The sequence below is a fragment of the Lagenorhynchus albirostris genome, chromosome 14 (genome assembly GCF_949774975.1).
Source record: "Lagenorhynchus albirostris chromosome 14, mLagAlb1.1, whole genome shotgun sequence".
Classification (NCBI taxonomy): Eukaryota; Metazoa; Chordata; class Mammalia; order Artiodactyla; family Delphinidae; genus Lagenorhynchus; species Lagenorhynchus albirostris.
Window position 1 is genome coordinate 83,805,877 of NC_083108.1, and position 19,815 is coordinate 83,825,691.

Sequence of the window (19,815 nt, forward strand, 5' to 3'; positions counted from 1 at the left end):
TGAGTTCACAGGGTATCAAAGAGAGGACAGCTCCGAGGGAGGGGGGCCTGGAGATCTGCAGAGGGTTTTCCGGGAGCCTTCAGCAGAGAGCTCATCAGCCTGTGTGTCTCAGCAGCTCCCCGAGGCAGAGGAATAGAACCATCTGGAAAGAGTGGTGAACAATCCTGCTGCTGATACAGGCTGGGAATAGTCCCTTCTGAGAACTTGGGGTGGAAATTCTTCATATACCCCCATGGCACGGAAATAAGCATGGGTAGCACTGATCGGGTCACACTTACCAACACTGGATACACAGTCCTCTCACCTGGAGAGTTTTATAAGCCAGGGATGCTCAGCTCCCAACCCAGACCAATTCATCAGACTCTCCGGGGGAAGGCCCGCTAACTCCCCCACGTGATTCCTACACCCAGCCAGTGTGGAGACCCACCACACTAGGGCATTCTTCCCTGCACGGGTGGTGACAGAACAGGTGAGGCCACCTGGGTCCACCTACTTTCCTTATTGCTGTTTGCTGTGCTTGAAATCACTGGGCTGGACAAGAAGCCCGTGATGAGCCTTGAGGTCCTTCTGACCAATTCTGCTGCAGACCATGTGTGTCGTGCTCCCCAGGGCCATTCGTCTCGGAGACATCGCTTTCCTTGTGTTCCTCTCTGCTTGTGCCTCTCGTTGAAATGAACATGGCCACGTATGGCTTTAATTTACTTCGCACCAGATCCATTTGCCTGTGCTAAGGTCACAGGTCCCGGGAAGATAGTAGGTTTTTCAGCAACTTGATGGGCAAGACCAGAGGGTGACAGGGAGTGAACCAATCTGGATCCTCAGTCTCTAGGAACAAGAGATTTTCGGTTTATCCCAAGGGGCAGAGGGCTGAGGGCTTTTACTACTCAAAGGAGACCCGGTTGAATTATAACAATCTGGCAACAATAATAATCTACTGCTAATAGCAATGTAACCTGACATATGTCAATATACATCAGTAAATCAATAACCTGACATAAGGCCATCTGGATGTCTGATGAGGCCTCTCCACCTGGATCCCTCTGTGTTATCTTAGTTTCTCCTCAAATCACTCCAGTTGCAAAGTCCCGCCCTCTCAGACTCCACAGCAAATCGACTCATAACAGAAATGTACTGGGGGGAGCGATAAATTAGGAGTTTGGGAGTAACATACACACGCTACTATATATAAAATACATAACCAACGAGGACCTACTGTAGAGCACAGGGAACTCTACTCAATACTCTGTAATGACCTATATGGGAAAAGAATCTGAAAAAGAATGGATATATGTACGTGTATCACTGAATCACTTTGCTGTACACCTGAAACTAACACAACATTGTAAATCCACTATACTCCAAATAAACTAACATTAAATTTAAAAAAAAGAATATTGAAGATTTGGGTAGTTACCCGAATTTGATTAAATGGTACAGAATTCCCCTGATTTCTAGCTTCACTTTATCTCCCACCCCATCTCTACCTCTCAGCTCCACCTCAGAGGTTCTCACCTTCCCCCACCCAAGGTGCTCCAAATTCTCCAGTTATATGAATATCCTCCCCTCAGGAAGAAATTTGGGCCTTAGATGCCTGTCCTACACAAAGTCGTTGGATTAATGTCACCCCTTCACATAAAAACAATATTCCTCTTAAGAAAAATGATTATCTAGGGCTTCCCTCGTGGCACAGTGGTTGAGAGTCCGCCTGCCGATGCAGGGGACACGGGTTCGTGCCCCGGTCCGGGAAGATCCCACATTCCCCGGAGCGGCTTGGCCCGTGAGCCATGGCCGCTGAGCCTGCGCGTCCAGAGCCTGTGCTCCGCAACGGGAGAGGCCACAACAGTGAGAGGCTCGCGTACCGCAAAAAAAAAAAAAAAAAAAAAAGAAAAATGATTATCTAGAACGTCTTCAATCTCATTACGGTAATAAGAAAAACTGGCAGTGATAGTAGCAGCTAATGTTTATTGAGTGCTTTCCAAGTGCCAGGCATTGCTCTAAGAATCTGGGATTAATGATTCCTAGAATCCTCACTGTACCTCTCGGAGGGAGGTGCTGTGTTTAATAGATTTTATTTGTTTTAGAACAGTTTTAGACTTACAGAAAAATTGTTAGGATAGCACAGACAGTTCCCATAGACCCTACCTCAGTTTCCTCTACCTTGCATAGTACTGGTACCATATATTTGTTGCAATTAATGACCCAATGTTGATACATTATCATTAGCTAAAGTCCAGTGTTTATTCTGATTGCCTAAGTTTTCAGCTAATGTCCTTTTGCGGCTCCATGACCCCATCCAGGATGTCACATTACACATACTTGTCAGGTCTCCGTGGCCCCCTCTTGGCTGTGGGAGTTTCTCAGATTTTCTTACCTTTTTTTAAGAGTGAATATTCATACTTGTTAACTGAGGTATAGTTTATTGACAACATTATATTAATTTCAGGTGTACAACATAGTGATTCAATAGTTTTAGAGATTATGCTCCATTTATAGTTATTATAAAATATATCTTTGTAGCTTATTTATTTTATACATAGTAGTTTGTACGTCTTTATCTTCTCCTCCATCTGACCCGTCCCCCTTCCCTCTCCCCACTGGTAACCACTAGTTTGTTCTCTATATCTGTAAGTCAGTTTCTGTTCTGTTGTATTCATTTTTTAATTTTTTTTTAAAAAAATATCTATTCTTTTATTTCTTTTGGCCTCGCTGCACTGCATGCGGGCTCTTAGCTCCCCGACCAGGGATCGAACCCGTGTTCCCTGCAGTGGAAGTGCCGAGTCCTAACCACCGGACTGCCAGGGAATTCCCCTATATTCATTTTTAAAAACTGAAGTATAGTTGATTTACAATGTCGTGATAGTTTCTGGTGTACAGCAAAGTGATTTAGTTATATATATATATATATATATATATATATATACATATTCTTTTTCATATTCTTTTCTGTTATGGTTTATTACAGGATATTGACTATAGTTCCCTGTGGTCTCCAGTAGGACCTTGTTTATCTATTTTATGTATGGTGGTTTGTATCTGCTTATCCCAAACTCTTAATTTATTCTCCTGCACCCTCTTTCCCCTTTGGCAACTGTAAGTTCATTTGCTATGTCTGTTTCAGACTTTCTTATTTTTGATGACTTTGATGGTTTTGAGATATACTTCTCAGTATTTTGCAGGATGCCCCAGGGCTGGAGTTTGTCTGATGTTTTTTCTCATGTTTGCACATGGGGTTATAGATTTTGGGGAAGGAGACCACAGAGGTAAGGCGTCATCTGTTACCATGTCATACCAAGTGTACGCGCCACCAACGCAACTTATCATAATTGAGCTGACCTCGATCACCTGGCTGGGGTCCGCACTGCAAATTTACTTGTATTCCTCCTTTTCCACGCTGTCCTCCTTGGAAGGAAATCACTATGTGTAGCCCACACGGAAGGAGTGGGGTGGGAGATGCAGGTTATATTCATCCTCCTTGAGGGCAGAATGTCTACATAAGTTAGTTGGAATTCTTGTGGCATGGAAAATTTTCTCTTTGCCCCATTTATTAATTTAGTCATCCTTTATTTATATCAGTATAGACTCATGGACAGTTATGTTATACTTGGGGTTATAATCCAATACTGCTTCATTTATTTATTTATCTTTTCTCCAAGTGTTCCAACTTTGCCCACTGGAAGCTCTTTCAGTTGGCTCCTGTGTTCCAGTGACAAACCAGCAACAATGTGGAATTTTAAAAATGCATTTCCTTAATTTCTGGCACTTTAAGATGCTCCAGACTCATCTTGTGTATTTCATGCCCCAGTCCTAGCATCAGCCTTTCTCAAAAGAACCCTGGTTCCTTGTATTGGACAATGATATTAGAAACCAAGATCTAGATGCTAGGTGTGCTCACGGCTACTGGGTGTCATTATTTTTAAACCCTTTCAGCTGCCGAAGCAAGGAGATATATGTAGGTATACTAACCCTTGTATATCTAACACATATCTATAAATATTTCTATATATGGCTGTCTGTATCTATGTGAAAGTACACGTGAATTCATAGTGATGTCTCCAATTCTGGTCCATTACCACAGGGATTATTCCAGTGTCCTCTTCTTGTTTATCTGTAAATTCCAACTCCCACGATCAGAAATATGGTTCCCACCATCTGCCATCTGCTTACTGAATTGTTCAATTCTACATGCATGCTATTTTTAAAAACTTTGGAAATAATTTTAGACTCACATAAAAGTTGCAAAAATAGTACTGAGAGTTTCTGTGTACCTTCCAGCCAGCTTTCCTAATAACATCTTACATAACCATGGTGCAATTACTAAAGCCAAGAAATCAGCATTGCTGCGTTACTCTTAACTGACCTATGCGACTCCTTTGGATTTTACCAGTTTTACATGCACTCTTTGTGTGTGTTTGAGTGTGAATAGTTCTATGAGGTTTAATCATATCTATAGATTCATATAACCACCACCACAATCAAGAAACAGAAACAGCCCATCACCCCAGGAAACTCGCTAGTGTTACTATTCTCTCCAACTCTGACTCCTGTTCTCCGTCACTGTAATTTGGTCATTCAAATCATACAGTATGTAACCCTTCTAGGTTAGCTTTAAAAAAAAATCAACATAATGCTCTTATAAGCCATCCAAATTGTTTTGTATATCAGTAACTCATTTTTTTATTGCTTAGTATTTCATCCTGAGTATGTACCTTAGTTTATTCATCCTTTCACATTTTGATGGACATTTGGATTGTTTCCGGTCTGTGGCTATTACAATGAAAACTGCTATGAACATCTGTGCAGAGGTTTCCGTGGAAAAACAAGTTTTCTTCTCTCCAGGATAAGTACCTAGGAGTGGGATTGTTGGATTACAGATCTGGTACCCCAGCCATGCAGCGGTTAAGAAACATGTCCGAGTTCATTCAGTTTGTATGGGGACAAACCAAGATTTGGCCGTGAGAAGTCGAACCCCAGATCCTGAGTTTTTAACCACAATACTATGCTGCTATTTATTTATTATTTCTTGCTGTACTGCATAGCATGCAGCATCTTAGTTCCCCCACCAGGGATCGAACCCACGCCCCCTGCAGTGGAAGCGCAGAGTCTTAACCACTGGACCGCCAGGGAAGTCCTGTGTGGCCTTTTAATAACCATAATCACAATAATAATAAGACCCATGTTAACTGAGCATTTATGACGAACGGACCATACGTGAAGCTCTGTACTTTAACCATCTCTAATGTTCACAGCACCCCTGTGTGAGGGAGGTCCGTCCTGTCATGACCCTTCATTTATAGATAAATAATGGAGGCTTCAGGAGGTTAAAGAATGTGGCCAGGATGAGACAGAAGTTCATTGGTTAGGGACCAGACCCAGGGCCAAAGCAGCTGCTCTCCAGATGGAAGGGGATCTGCCTTTGTTCTTGGCCGTGCAGTGTTTACCACGTGCATAAAGGCTGCTAATCCTACCTCCACGATGAGAGGGGAACACGTTTCAGTCAGTGTGACCTGGGGCCATGAAGCTTCTAGAAAGCACTTCCCACTGGGAAGCAGAAAATCCAACTCATTCTTCCTGGGAGCATTATGGCTCTGTGCCATCTTTGTTTTTGTTCTTCAGGGTTTTAGGGACAGTTTATTAACTGACAATTCCACTTCATACAGCATCATGAGAATTTTGGACCTTGAAATGTCAAACGAATGTCTAGGACTGGGGAGCTATTTGTTTTGACCGGATGATGGATGTTCCTACTTGAAGCATTAAACCTCTTTGGTCCAGACAACAGAAATTACCTCTGGCTCTCTGATGCAATCAGAAAGATATCTGGAAGAAATGTCAGGTGGCTGCAAGAATCTATGAGAACGGGACTTCCCTGGTGGCGCAGTGGTTAAGAATCCGCCTGCCAACGCAGGGGATACGGGTTCGAGCCCTGGTCTGGGAAGATCCCACATGCCGCGGAGCAACTAAGCCCGTGCGCCACAACTACTGAGCCTGTGCTCTGGAGCCCGTGAGTCACAGCTGCTGAGCTCTCGTGCCACAACTACTGAAGCCCGCGCACCTAGAGCCCGTGCTCTGCAACAAGAGAAGCCACCACAGTGAGAAGCCCACGCACAGCAACGACGACCCAACACAGCCAAAAATAAATAAATAAATAAACTTAAAAAAAAAAAAAAGAATCTACGAGAAGACTGGGGAACAGACTCGAACGAGGTATAGAAAAATACCTTGGATTTTCTGCAGACAGTTGTTGCCAAAAGAAGTTCCAGTCTTTTCCGACCCCCTGCATTCATCAGACCTGCTCTGAGTTTGTGCTCTCCGTTACTTTAAGCGCCTGTGTATTCAGATTCTGCCTCCCGGGGCTATTTACAGTCTCACCTTTGCTTCCATTTATAGTTTGAAAACTGATTTTCCCAGACTGAAGACTTCTTCTTTTTTTTTTTTTTAATTCCAAATCATGTGTCGGTGGGAATTGGTTTTCTAGGCGGGGAGCCCTCTTTCCACACTTACTATCTTGCCACTTAGGCCCCTTCCCCGGGTGTTGGCATTTCATTACAATATTGGCTTCCCACGGAGGGAGGATGTTCATTCCTTGGGGGCAGGGGGGGAGGAATGGCAGGGTCCAGCAGAGCCACCACCCGTGCAGGCTCTCGGATGCCAACCTTGGCTAAGCCCCGTGCATTACTTCAAGGGGATCACTCTGCCGCATTTCACGGGTTCAGATCCACTTCCCTTCCTCAAAGAAGGCAGTGTGGACGCAGCCACCATGCTGGAAGAGAAAAAAGGGTCGCTGTCTTGGATTGTGATATAAGACTCTGGGTTGGGAGGGGCACATCGGAGTGGGGGGAAAACATCCCATCTCAGGCCACTGCAAAGGAGAAATTTTACCCAAAGGCCCAAGCCTCAGTATTTTGATTTTTACAGCCCATCCCTCCCATGTGGTGAAAGCCCATCCCCATTTTCAAAAGCTTCCTCCCCATAAAAATCTGCCCAACATCCTTCTACCCCCTGCCTTTCACTGTATTCAAGTCATAGGTCTTGATCTTTTCACCCAGAAAAACAGGGAAAATTTTCAGAAGACATGAATTCCCATGAGCCTCTCAGCTACAGGCAAATACTGTCCCCAAGAAGCTAGCACTTTGCCCCAGAAGCTCCATATGGAGTTAGTTTTGCCCACCAGTGGTTCCCTTTTTCTTAAAGAATGTCGTTGGGCTCTTCTTAAAAGTGGAGGTGAAAGTAATACTGGGGGAGATTTTGTGTCTACTTTGTTGTGGTGTTCTGTGCTGAAATGACCTATAATGGGAAATAGAGACACTTGTTTTTTCACCATCTGGACCAAGGTTGGATTCTCAAAATATCACTCCAAGGCAGAGGCTGTGTTTTCTAGTGAGTATTGGATGCCCATATATATTCACAGAGGTGGGAGACCTATTGGGTTGGCCAAAAAGTTTGTTTGGGTTTTCTGTAACATCCTACGGAAAATCTGAACAAACTTTTAGGTAACCCAATACTTCTCTTGCTGCCCTGGTGTATATCTCAAGATGTGTTTCACTGGATTCTATAGTCTTTCTGACACTGAATTTTCTGGGTACCCATTGATCAGGGAGACAGTGAGGAAGGGGTGAAAAGACCTGGGTTGGAATCATAGCTGACATTAATTAGGCACCCAATGTGTTCCAAGAACCTTTCCAAGTCCCCGTATGTGTGTTTTTATAAAATCTTCACGTTAGCTCCGCAAATGGCATCGGTGGAGAAGTCCCCGTTGGTGCGTGGATTCAGGACTCCGTAGGTCATGGCTGAGTCATCGCCATAAGCTGTTTTGGGTCTGATTTGCTGCTCAGTAATTCCTGCGCTCTCTGTGTGCACAGCAGATCTTCCTACCGTTCTTCTTCCACGCAAGCCGTGGGGATTTTGGTGGTGCTGTTTTCAATCCACGCTATTTCTTTGCAGCTGCTCTCAGTTGTGGAAGAATTTACCCACTGCTTCTCGGACTCTCTGGGCCATGGTCGAACCCTTTGATATTTCCTCCTAGAACATCAGGCAGACATTGCACTCTGTGGTCTTGCTGCTTCCCTGTAGAATGGGATGGAGACCGAGCCCCCCAAACCTGTCTGAGGTTTTGTGGTTCTGTCCCTGGGGACCCCTAATGTCCCATGCTCCTCAGGGATCAATAATGTCTATTCCTGCTTCCCCAAGTTCCAGAATTCCTAATCAGAGGGCTTCTTTTTTTTCCTAGTGGGGTAAGAGAGAGGTAAAGTATTCCTCTGACCCAATATGCATTTTTTCAAATTTCTTTCATCATCTTGTTTATATCTCCATGGAGAGTTTAGAGTTTTCAACGCCCCCCGCCAAAATCAGGGGAATACTCTTACTTTTCTTTTTCCATCACGTCCTACCTTCCTCGAGGCAATAAACATAGAATGCACTACTGCTACCTAGATGTGGGTACGAGTCACAAGACAACGTTTAATACATGGGTTCGTATTTCAAAAATACGTTTCTACCACTTGTGCCATATTCTTGAAGCCGTATTTTGTTCACAAGTGGAGTAGAGGTATATGCTGGGGAAGCTAGTATGGTAGTCTGAGATCTTCTCTTCTTTTTGGCCGTGCCGTGCGGCTTGCGGGATCTTTGTTCCCCGACCAGGGATCGAACCTGTGCCCCCTGCAGTGGAAGCTCAGAGTCCCAACCACTGGACAGCCAGGGAAGTGGCCCCAGTCTGAGATCTTCTTACTTGTCTGTGCCTTTTGTATTCTCGTTATTCTTCCACCTTTCCGTGACTCAATAGTCCACAGAAAGCAGGATTCTTTGCCTAAATGAGTCACCATTTCCAAGCCCGTCGCTCTGTGCCTGTGTCATCACCTGACACACTCATCTATGTCATGGATGCCTCGTGCTCACCTGCCATCAGCCACCAATCTCATTTCTGGGAACACCTTTTGCTCTTGGATTTCTCCTTATTTCTCTTAAAAGTTCCTCTTCGTTCTCCATCCTCTTGATACTAGACTCTCAAGGCTCGGTCTTGAACGTCTTCTCCTACGCTCCTTCCCAGGGTAACTTCATTGAGTCTTGTGGCTTTAAATACCATTTTTCACTAGTGTCTCTCAAGGTCTTCCCTCTGACTCTAAGACCCCATACCCATGTTTGAACATAACATCTCCTAGTACGCGTATAAAATATATTTCAGATTGAACACCTCCCAGATTAATCCTCATCCTCTCAGTGCATCTCCTGCCGTTTTCATTATCTCATTCAAAGGCGTCATCATTCATGGAGTTGCTCAGTCAAACTCCTTGGAATTGTCCTTGACGCATTTCTTTTTCTTATAACCTAGAATATTTCCCCATTTCCGCTATTACTTCCTCAACAAGAATGTAAGCACCAGGAAGGCGGAATCTGGGGTTTGTTCCCTCCTGAATCCCAAGTCTAGAATGATGCCAACAGGTAACAGGAGCTCCAAACATATTTGATGAATGAACAAATCTTTTACGTAGCCGATCCCATTAAAGTCGTTGTTATTCTAAACTTTTAGAGGAATAAGATTATTTAAGACAATCTTCTTGTCTAGAAGATTCAAGAGTTGGTGTATTTCAGGACCAACAGTGTCTCACATTTTGATCTTCCATTTACCTGGTCCTCAGGGGCCGGGAGATCAGGAGGGCTGATGCAGAGGAAATTCTGGCGATCGGGGCATTCGAGCGAAACATTTATACCATATCGTTGTTCGCAATCACATACAGAAAAGACTGAACTCAGGGCGTGCTTTAGAAAAAGCTTTCCAAATGACACCGAATCTAGATCCCCCCTCCCTTTTTTGTTGGGACAGCACAGTCTCCTCAACCAAAAATACACTGTTCCCCTCAAGCCACTGCTGTCATAAAACACTGTTCGACAACACAGGTGCCACCTCGTATTTTTAGCTCTTGGCTTTGGATGAGAGAAGCAACCAGAGATTTATGTGCCTGTCAAAGAAGGGCAGGATAAAGCACATTCTACCCCTGCCTCATATATTTTTAGTTATATATTCCGTCCGTGGTGCTGGCGATATTCCCTTGTTTTGGCTTCTGTCTTCTCACTCTGCTTTGATTCATATTAATCACTAGGAGACGAAGATGTCATTTCTATGGGTGAGACTGAAAAGAAATTTACAAGTGAAGTAGAACGTCATTTTCTACGGCGGGGGCTTTTCCTTCTCATCCAATCAATTCTCAGAATGTCGCCTGCTTAGGACGGACATAGAGGCGTGCCATGTGGGTGAAGTTACTCTGCATACATACACTCAGGTCTTTTAACTCCTGGGCAGTGCAAAAGAAATGGCCTGTGCTGCTCATTGTTGACTACTGACAATGATTCAATAGCAGTCAGGACCGATGGAGGTCTGGCCTCCAAGTCTTTCAGCAGCTAAAGGTTTGATTTGCATTGTGCCTGAGTTTTCAAGAGCCATAAAAGATTTCAGCCCATAGGATAAATCAGACTATGGATTGATGCGTGGTTGCTATGGCAACTGATACTGTCACCATTTAATGACCTCATCAAACTTGAGTATTTGGTAACAGTGCAGAACCTGTACCTAATTTAACAACAACTTGTGACTCCATCTGAAACACGCCAGGAAAAAAATTAAAAGCAACCGGAAATAAATCACCTCAAGCCTGATACGTGTAAATATTTGAGCTGTGAGAATGGACATTTTCTGGAAAAGATTTTATGATTGGAAGTGCTATTTTTGATGAATGATGCAAAACCATGATTGGTTGTAAGGGATATACCTTTGTAGCCAGACCAGTTTTTCCTGCTCACTTTCAAATAGGCAAAGAAAAATACATGCTTTTCCACAGGCTTCAGGGACGTGTTTATGTCACTGACCACTGGGATTATGGAACGTGAGTTTTGGCCATGGATTCTGGTATTTAAAGATAAGATTTTTTTGGGAGGTTGTTTTATGACATACAGATTTTCTTAATATAAATTTATTTATTTATTTATGGCTGCGTTGGGTCTTCGTTGCTGCGCGCGGGCTTTCTCTAGTTGCAGCGAGCAGGAGCTACTCTTCATTGTGGTGCGTGGGCTTCTCATTGTGGTGGCTTCTCTTGTTGTGGAGCACGGGTTGTAGGCACGCGGGCTTCAGTAGCTGTGGTACGTGGGCTCAGTAGTTGTGGCTCACGAGCTCTAGAGCGCAGGCTCAGTAGTTGTGGTGCACGGGCTTAGTTGCTCCGCGGCATGTGGGACCTTCCTGGACCAGGGCTCGAACCCGTGTCCCCTGCATTGGCAGGAGGATTCTTAACTACTGCGCCACCAGGGAAATCCTAAAGATATGATTACTACAGACTGAATCTGTGTCAAAAGTATTGCCAGTGGGTTAAATTGTTAATGGCGTTGGTCTTGATGACGTGATTATTTGTATTTCTATATATTCTTTTTTAAAAACTCAAATGTGTTTTGTGAAGAAAGCGACATCCTTACTTTTCTGATTTTTCTGGTGTGTCATCTTGGTCAACCTGGTGGAAATAAATTACAGAGTTAAGAGAGCCCTGCATCCTCCCATTTACATGTTTCCCCAATTCCACATCACCATCCAGAACCATATAACAGGCTATTGGTGAGGTCCTACGTACCAATCTCATATTTTATTTTCAGAGTCAAGTGCAGAAGATGCTGTTAAAATAATGGGTGAATAGATAAAGAATGTATAGATAAGGTCAGAATTGTTTTCTCTCTCTCATTTTTTCTATATTATTTAATCTTTTGACTCTACCACCATTAATCTCCGCCTTGTATCAGGAGTTAGTTGTGTGCGTACTTGGCTACGTCTAGATCCTGAGCCCTTGGGAGAAGAGCTTATTTCTTGATTCCTGTCCCCCCAGTAACTTAGCCCAATTCTTCACCGCACGTAGTAAGTTCTCAGCCAACATTGCTGAAATCACTCATTGGAATTCCAAGACTCTGGGGGCTTCAAGGAGTGATGAAGTGGGGGGATGATTTCTTTTTAAACTTTACTTAATTTTGTTATTGGATGTACATTAAATGTCTTTTCTTCAAAAGGTGTTGTGAACAGATATGACAGGAGAACAGTAAATACTTGTCATCTCATCTTAAAATCTGGAGCAAGTGGGTACCTCCCTACTCATCAAATTATTGAAATTTCTGGGGCATAAGCAAAGCACAGTAAGTGTCAGCCCAATAAATCTTTTGTTGTCCCCTCTTCGTCAAGAATAAGCACAACAAACACAGCCTTGTAAAGCAACAACACTCCAATAAAAGTTAATTTTTAAAAAGAAGACAAACCTCTCTTCTCTTGTGCATGATACCATCTTCAGCTCACCAGCTGGCAGCCCGGCTGCAGTTAAACAATGTTATCAGAATTTCTGGTTGGGTCTTTGAGTAACTGGAACTCCTGGGACTGGTTTTCAGCCAAACCGGCCCTGAATAGCATTTTGTGTTCGTCAAGGGTGTCAGGTCAGCCCTGCACCGTTAGAGATGCTGGAGCTCTGGTGTATTTTTACTGCACCATTTTTAATTATTCCACGTGCCTGTCTCGCCTGGCTGCCTTCAGAGAGTCTGCTGCCTCATGCCTTACTGAGTGGGTGGTGGGTTTAGCGATTTGACCTGGTAACAAGATGGTTAGAGGAGAGTGAGCACAGAGGCCAGAGCTGGACCACTCAGAACCTCTTTCCCGGGACTCTGGACTTGAGACACAGATTTTCTATTCAGTCTCTGTTAGACAGTGGAGGGGCCATGGTTCAGACTAGAGAAAGTCTACCTGCAGGAGGGCAAAGAAAGGGGCAGATGGTCAGAGAGAAGCAGAGGAAGAGAGGTCAGAAGCCTTTAGAAACAGGATAAAGAGAGGAGCTGTCTTGTTTATTGGGAATGATCACTCTTTGAATCCTTGTGTCTTTCCAGTAAACCCCCTCTTTGCCTCCACAAGGCAAAGCAGGTGCTATTCCTTGCAAATAAAACAAGGATTGGCCAAGTCAGAGTAATTTATAAAATAAACCTCTGAAGCATGTCTCTTCCCTCCTTAGGTGGGCCTGAAGTGGGCTTGGATCATGGCTTCTCTCTGCATGTATTGGTTACTATTTCTTTTCAAATTACCTGCAATGGATAATACATAGAGGAAGGCTTAGATATTTAAGGAAGTGAAGTTACTTGGTATTCAGATCAATGTTTATTTTTTCGTTGTTTTTTCTCTTCATTTTCGTGGTTAAAATACAACATACTATTGGGACAAAATAATCTGCATAATGACTTGAGTAAGAAAAAACACAAAATATTTGCCTTTGGTTGTCACTTGGCATTATCTAATGATATTTTACGATTCTTAAATGCAAAACTTTTGGAAACCAGTTCGAAATTGCCTCAAAGTTTCCATCAATTTACTGAGAAAACACCACCATTGGTATTTCTGGCTTTTTTTTTTTTCTGAATAATGGCTACATACGTAAACGTGGATATATATTGCATATATATGTGTGTGTGTATGTCAATTAATGTTTCTTTCCGTTTGGCAGTGTTTAATACAGCAAAGAAACTTTTGACAATACCTAAATACAGGACAGAATTCAGTTTTCCTAAGACGTTATAACGAGAGAAAGAATGAAAACGTTCACAGTTCAGATTGACCATCTTCTAGGAGTACTACGTGCTGAATTGAAGACTAACCCCCTACGAAAGCTTCAGCACAAATGGGTGGCAACCAGGTCCTCTTCTTAAAGTCCTTGGATGATGACAATTGTCAAATACTGGGGCCGGGAACATCAGGAACAAATGTAATAATAAAAATGTGGCAGAAGCAATTTTTCTATCAATAGAACAGCCCTTTTGTGCCAGGAGGAGTGTTTTCAGAAGATCAGACTCGTTTGGGGTTCTGTGTTTCTGTGCTTGAGGACTTTTTACATAAAATACATTCAACGTACAGGGATCCGGATCCATGCACTGCTGTCAAATATGTGTGTTTAGACACCCTGATGGAGTGACCCCGAAAAGAGGGGGCAGCTGAAGGTGCGGGGACGAAAGGGAGAATTGCTGGAGCTATTTCCTCGAACAGGTGAGGACAGATGCAACCTCATCTGGAGGCGGAGGGATCTTGAAATAGGAGCCCGGCCGGTTCCCAGATGCTGTAGGGGGGGTAGGCATCGGATGCAGTCACAGGCAGGTGGGAGCTTGGGGAAAACCTCGGCTGCTTCAATACTGTTCGCGAAATGGAAGTAGCTCGTGTCAGGAGACGGTTCGGTCAGCGACCCCGCTCGGAAAGGTCCGGTCTTGATCCGAGATTCCGCGAGCTCCCACGGACGCCTGTGCTGCTGGGATCCCCCACATCTTGGAGCTTCTGTTCTGCTCAGACAGGGGTGCTGGGAGGGACTTGCTCCTTAAAGGAAAGCGGATGCACGATGGTCTTGAAGCCGATGCCTTCCGGGACTCCTGGAGGGTGACTTAACGGGGCGTCTGAAGCCCTGTGGCCTCGACCTCTCTCCATTTCAAGTGTGAGCCCCCCAGGAAGGCGGGCCTTCAACTGTGGGGAGACAGCGCGTGTCTACACCGCCAGACCTGGAGAGGGTCTACACCACCCGCAACCCGTGGGTCCGCATCGCCGTACCCGGTGTGGGCCTACACCTTCCACACCTCGCGGGCCGGATTATTCCTCCGCGTGAACGCCAGGTGGCCCACGCGTCGTCATGTCATTTCACAATCCACAGCCTGAGAGTCCACGTCCTGAGGGTGCCCAAGACTGCAGGGTGCCGGTGTCGAACACGCATATATTCATGACAAGGGGGGCAGAGTCACCCGAAGTCCTAGGACTGGGCGGCAGCTCTGGGGCCCTGATCCCGCGGCCCCACCAAGTGGCTGGAGTGGCCCCGCCCCTCGGCCCCTCGGCCCCGCCCCTGCCACCTCCCGAGGTCGGAGCCGCAGGGAGGACAGGGGCGCAGGCGCAGAGCAGCTGTGGCGGGCTTGGCGGGGCGGGGCCGAACGGCTTCTAAGCGCAGGCGCAGTAGTAGGGCCGAGGGTGGGTGAGGGCATGGTAGCAGTGCCGGCAGGTTTGCAGAGAGGGTGGGATGGATCAGGACAATGTTTTAAAAGTCTCTTTGAATAACAGGGTCTTGTTGTATAGCTCAGGGAACTATAGTCAGTATCCTGTGATAAACCATAATGGAAAAGAATGTATGTATGTGTATAACTGAATCACTTTGCTATAGAGCAGAAATTAACACAGCGTTGTAAACCAACTATACTTCAATAAAAATTTTTTTTAAGTTTCTTTGAACATATATGGATGTAGCATTTTTAAGAATCACATTCTGGGAAGAAAGAATTCCCCTTTCAAAGTGAAATATCACTGTTTTCCACTGTGGCAAGGCTGAGTTTGTGGAAGGGGGAAGGGTTGCAGAGAAAGGGGCAAATTGGCACTTTTCCCTTATTTTTTCTGATATTTTCAAGTAATTATTGATTAAGTCTGGGTCAGCCCCATTTTTACCTTTTTGGTCACATTTAACTACTCGTCCCCAGTACAGAACGTTCCTAGTTTTGGGGGAGTTTTGGAATATAAGTGAAAACAAAATCCTCTCCCAACCCAGAAAAACCTCTCCACAAACATAGTAGAGAAAGAAAACAGACTTATTACTGAATAACCTTTAAAACAGAATGTAATGTGCATCACAGGGTAGTGCCTAACAGCTAAGAGATTGGGAAAACAATAATCTCACCCTCGTATAAAGCCAACCCATTATATGCGTGTCCTCAAGTGAGAGGACTTTGCAACACCATTTCTCACACAGCTTTGGTCCTAACTTTACCTGATCATTGGGTTAGCTAATTGGCTTTCTCCAGAGGAAAAACAAACTTCACATCTTTATGACAGGGGGTGGTCTTGGGAGGGAAGCACCTGCCAAAGTTGAACGACTCCCATCCCACAGAAACTGGGAGATAAGGGTGCTGTCTTCCTTGAGGTGTACATTCCAGAGATGAGAACTGCTCTAACGAAGCATTGGAAGGCGGTACCATTGGTACACATTTTACAGATGAAGACACAGAGGTTAAGTTACCTGCCTGAGTTTCATGCATGGTAAATGAGAGATCCAGGACCTCTCTCAGAATATGTATTTTATCTTTTCTACCACATTTCTCCATGAGTCCCAGAAGGATTGACACATAGCTTCCTGCCTGGGGGGAGTGGGGAGGTTGCTGAGCCCCATACAGGAGACATTGTTACTGAACCGAACTTGGGTCCACTCGCCAATGCACAGTAAAGCCAATCTACTGACACTGGGTTGTGATGAAGGAAAGTGCAGCATTGATTGCAGGCACCAAACAAGGATCCCTAGTGCTCAAAACACCCAAACTCCCTGATGGGTTTCAGCAAAGCATTTTTAAAGACCAGGTGAGGGAGGGGCATCCCAGGACAGGTGATCAGCTCATGCAAAATTCTCTGATTCGTTGATGGTGAGGTAACAGGGTGGTGTCACAGTGGTTAACACTATCAATCCTTAAGTGCCAGTAGGTCTTGGGGGCTATGTGCTCATGGTCATCGAGTAGTTAATTTCTTCCATTTGGTGTGGTTTTAGCATCTGTAAAACAACTCAGGAATGTGCATCAGATACTATTATCAGGGTACTTCAGAGAGGAACTACAGCAGAGGATATGGGGGAGGGGTCTTCTGTCCCCGGGAAGGTCCCATAGGGTTCTGCTTGGTTATGACAACATGATTCTCACCCAACCAGGAACAAAATGAACAGTGCTGTCATCAGTGCACCTTGGTGCCCCCTTCTGAGTCCCCCTGTCTCTGGGAATTTTTGTTATTATACTAGTAATAGTTCCAAGAACTCCTGTGGCTAGATTTCCTGTTGTTGAGAAAAGGAGAGTTCAGCGTATTTACCAAGATGCTCTCAACCGCCCTAGTGATTCAAGTCTTTGTACTACTGTGGTCCTATTCCACAGGTGATAAAACTGAGGCCCAGGGTGGCTTCAATATCCAGAGGAGGACTTGAATGACTTCAGCTCTCAGATAGGAGGAAGGGGAGGGTGAATGAGTTAGGTCACTGCCCTTTGCTATAAATGGATCTGGGTGAGATTCCAGGCTCTGCCACCTCCATGCTTTGCGACCTTGGGCAATGGCTTAACTTCCTGGAGTTTCATTTCCTGATCTTCAAAAAGAGGGTTATAACTCCTGCCACAGGGGGCTGTTGTAGAAACTAAATGAGATAAACGGGGTTGTTGGCCAGGGGGATGCCAGAGTCCATGGGTCAGTCACTGCACTACATCCATCATTGGTCTTAACTGCAGGAGGTGAGGTGGGCCAAGTTTCTGAAGTCATTGCACATATTCCATCGCATCTATTTCCAAATACCATCACGTTAGTGTTTAGGGCTTAAAGATATGAATTGGTGGGCGGGGTGGGGGCGGGGGGGGCGGACACAAACATTCAATCACTAATAGCATGCTCATGCCCAGAAGGAAAGACAAAATAGGTCCAAAAAGTCCTGAAGACTTACACATTTGTACAAAACAACTGTGCTAAGGATGGTGCTCTTGCTTCCAGAGAAGAGCCTCCGTATCCAACTCTTGCCCTGTCTTGGAAGGTGAGCTTGTTATTGAAGACCGGTAGCTCATGTTGGAGGAGCAGCAAGTGTTACCGAACGCAAGGTGGTGTGCCTGACGCACACTGAGGCCAAACAAACTGAAACGTCGGCGTTGGGAGTGGAGAAAGGTTCCTTGCAGGGCTAAGCGAGGAGAATGGGTGGCTTGTGCTCAAAAAAGATTGAACTCTCTGTTGGTTTTCAGGGAGAAGTTTTTATAGGCAAAATTTGGGGTAAGGGTTGCAGGGTGTATGACCTTCTTTGGATTGGTTGGTGGTGAGGTAACAGGGTGGTGCTCCAAGAATCTTGAGCTCAGGCTGAAGTTACCATCCTCCACCTGGGTGAGGGTCTTAGTTCCTGCAGAAGAACTCAAAGATATTGTTCTGTGTATCCCTTGAGGGGGAACCAGGACCCTGCCCCCAGGCGGCACTATTGTCTCCTGACTGCTCCTCCCTTGTCTCTGCGTCCCCTCCCTCCCCTGATGAGCAACTGTTTGAATCTGCCCTTTGGAACTCAGGGGAGGTCAAGGAAGCTGAATGAAGCCTATTTCCTACAGACAAGAAACAGGGGACACAGAAAGGATTTGTACCGGGGGTGGGAGGTGGGCACTGGGTCCTGCTTGGCTTCACTATCACAACCTGGAACCAAGGGGCCACTTCCAAGGTTTAATCTCAGGGATTCTGGACCTGCCATCCATGTAGCTGCAATTTACCCATATGATCACACCAATCTGATATCCAATAGAAGATACTGAAAATAGCCTCACAAGTGCTGGTCCACAAAGCCAGCAGCTGTGAGGGTCAGAAGAAAAGGCTTGCATGGGTTAGAGAAAGGGGCCAAGGCCCCTACAGTGGAGAATGACGGACATGGCTTGGGGATGGTCACTATAGAGCTTGAAATACCAATTAGAGAGCATCTGGCATCTGTGCTTTACAGAGACAAACTTTTAAGCTACATTGATGAGCAAGAAACAAAATGCTCTATCAGCTAAACAGAGCCATTACTCGTGAAGTGAATGCAAATGTGACATTATCCTCTTTCATCACCATCTGATGTCATACTAATTAGTAGTAAAGATTCTATAAACCGGACCTGATGCTCCACTCTAAAATTAAATGGAAAAAAAAATGGGGAACATGATAATTTTGTCTGTATCTTGGGAATAAGAGATTATGCAGGATTATACTTCTGATTCTGACACCAGGTAAAGTTCTGGTACCAATTCCTGTGTGTGTGTGTGTGTGTGTGTGTGTGTGTGTGGTTTTCCCACACCACCAAGCAACCCTCCAATTGCTGGATGTGCTACAATTCAATTCAATTCTGACATTATTCACCTGGAATTAGCATCTGATCCCACAAGACTGCACACCCGCCACCTTTAGGAGCCAGCCACAGTTCCAGGTTGTTACCTGTGCCTCCGATAGATTCGCTATAGATGGAAGATTCCAAAGACTCCCTTCTTGGGTTTAGTTACTTTGCTAAAGCAGTTCTTGGAACACAGAGGAGCATTTCATTGACTAGATTACCAGTTATTATGAAAGGCTATAACTCAGGAGCAGCTGGATGGAAGAGATGCACAGGGCAAAGTATAGGGAAAAGGGGCAGAGCTTCCATGCCCTCTCCAACTGCTACGCTCCTCAAGTGTCCACGTGTTCACCAACCCAGAAACCTTCAAACCCCGTCCTTTTGTGTTTTTTGTGGAGGCCTCATTGTTAGGGGAACCACTGACCAAAACTGCCTGCCCTGGACTGGCATGATAGTAGCCACATGCATGAGTTATCTTACAACAGGAGGTCCTGGTAAGGAACATGGAACTAACAAGCTACCACCAACCGGGAGAACTCGGGAAAGGTCAAAAGGAGAGAGGATACAGACACCAGTCCGTATGTCCTACCAACCTCCCAGAATCCTCTTCACTGGAATCCACCCTGGCTGAGCAATGCACATGCCACCAGGAAGGACCCTGAGTCAGAATGATCGGCCAGAGACAACCTGGAAACTGACCCCATCACCATAAAACCCGAGACCGCGAGCCACGTGGCAGAGCAGTTCTCCTGGGTTCCCTCACCCTGCTGCCCTCCGCCCCGGCGCCCCTTCCCAATCAAGTCTCTTGCTTTGTCCGCACATGTGTCTCCTCGGACAATTCATTTCCGAGTGTTAGAAAGAGCCCACTCTCGGGCCCTGGAAGGGGTCCCCCTTCTTTCAACATCACCACGTAGGCACGATTGATTGAATCATTGGCCATTTATCCCCATTT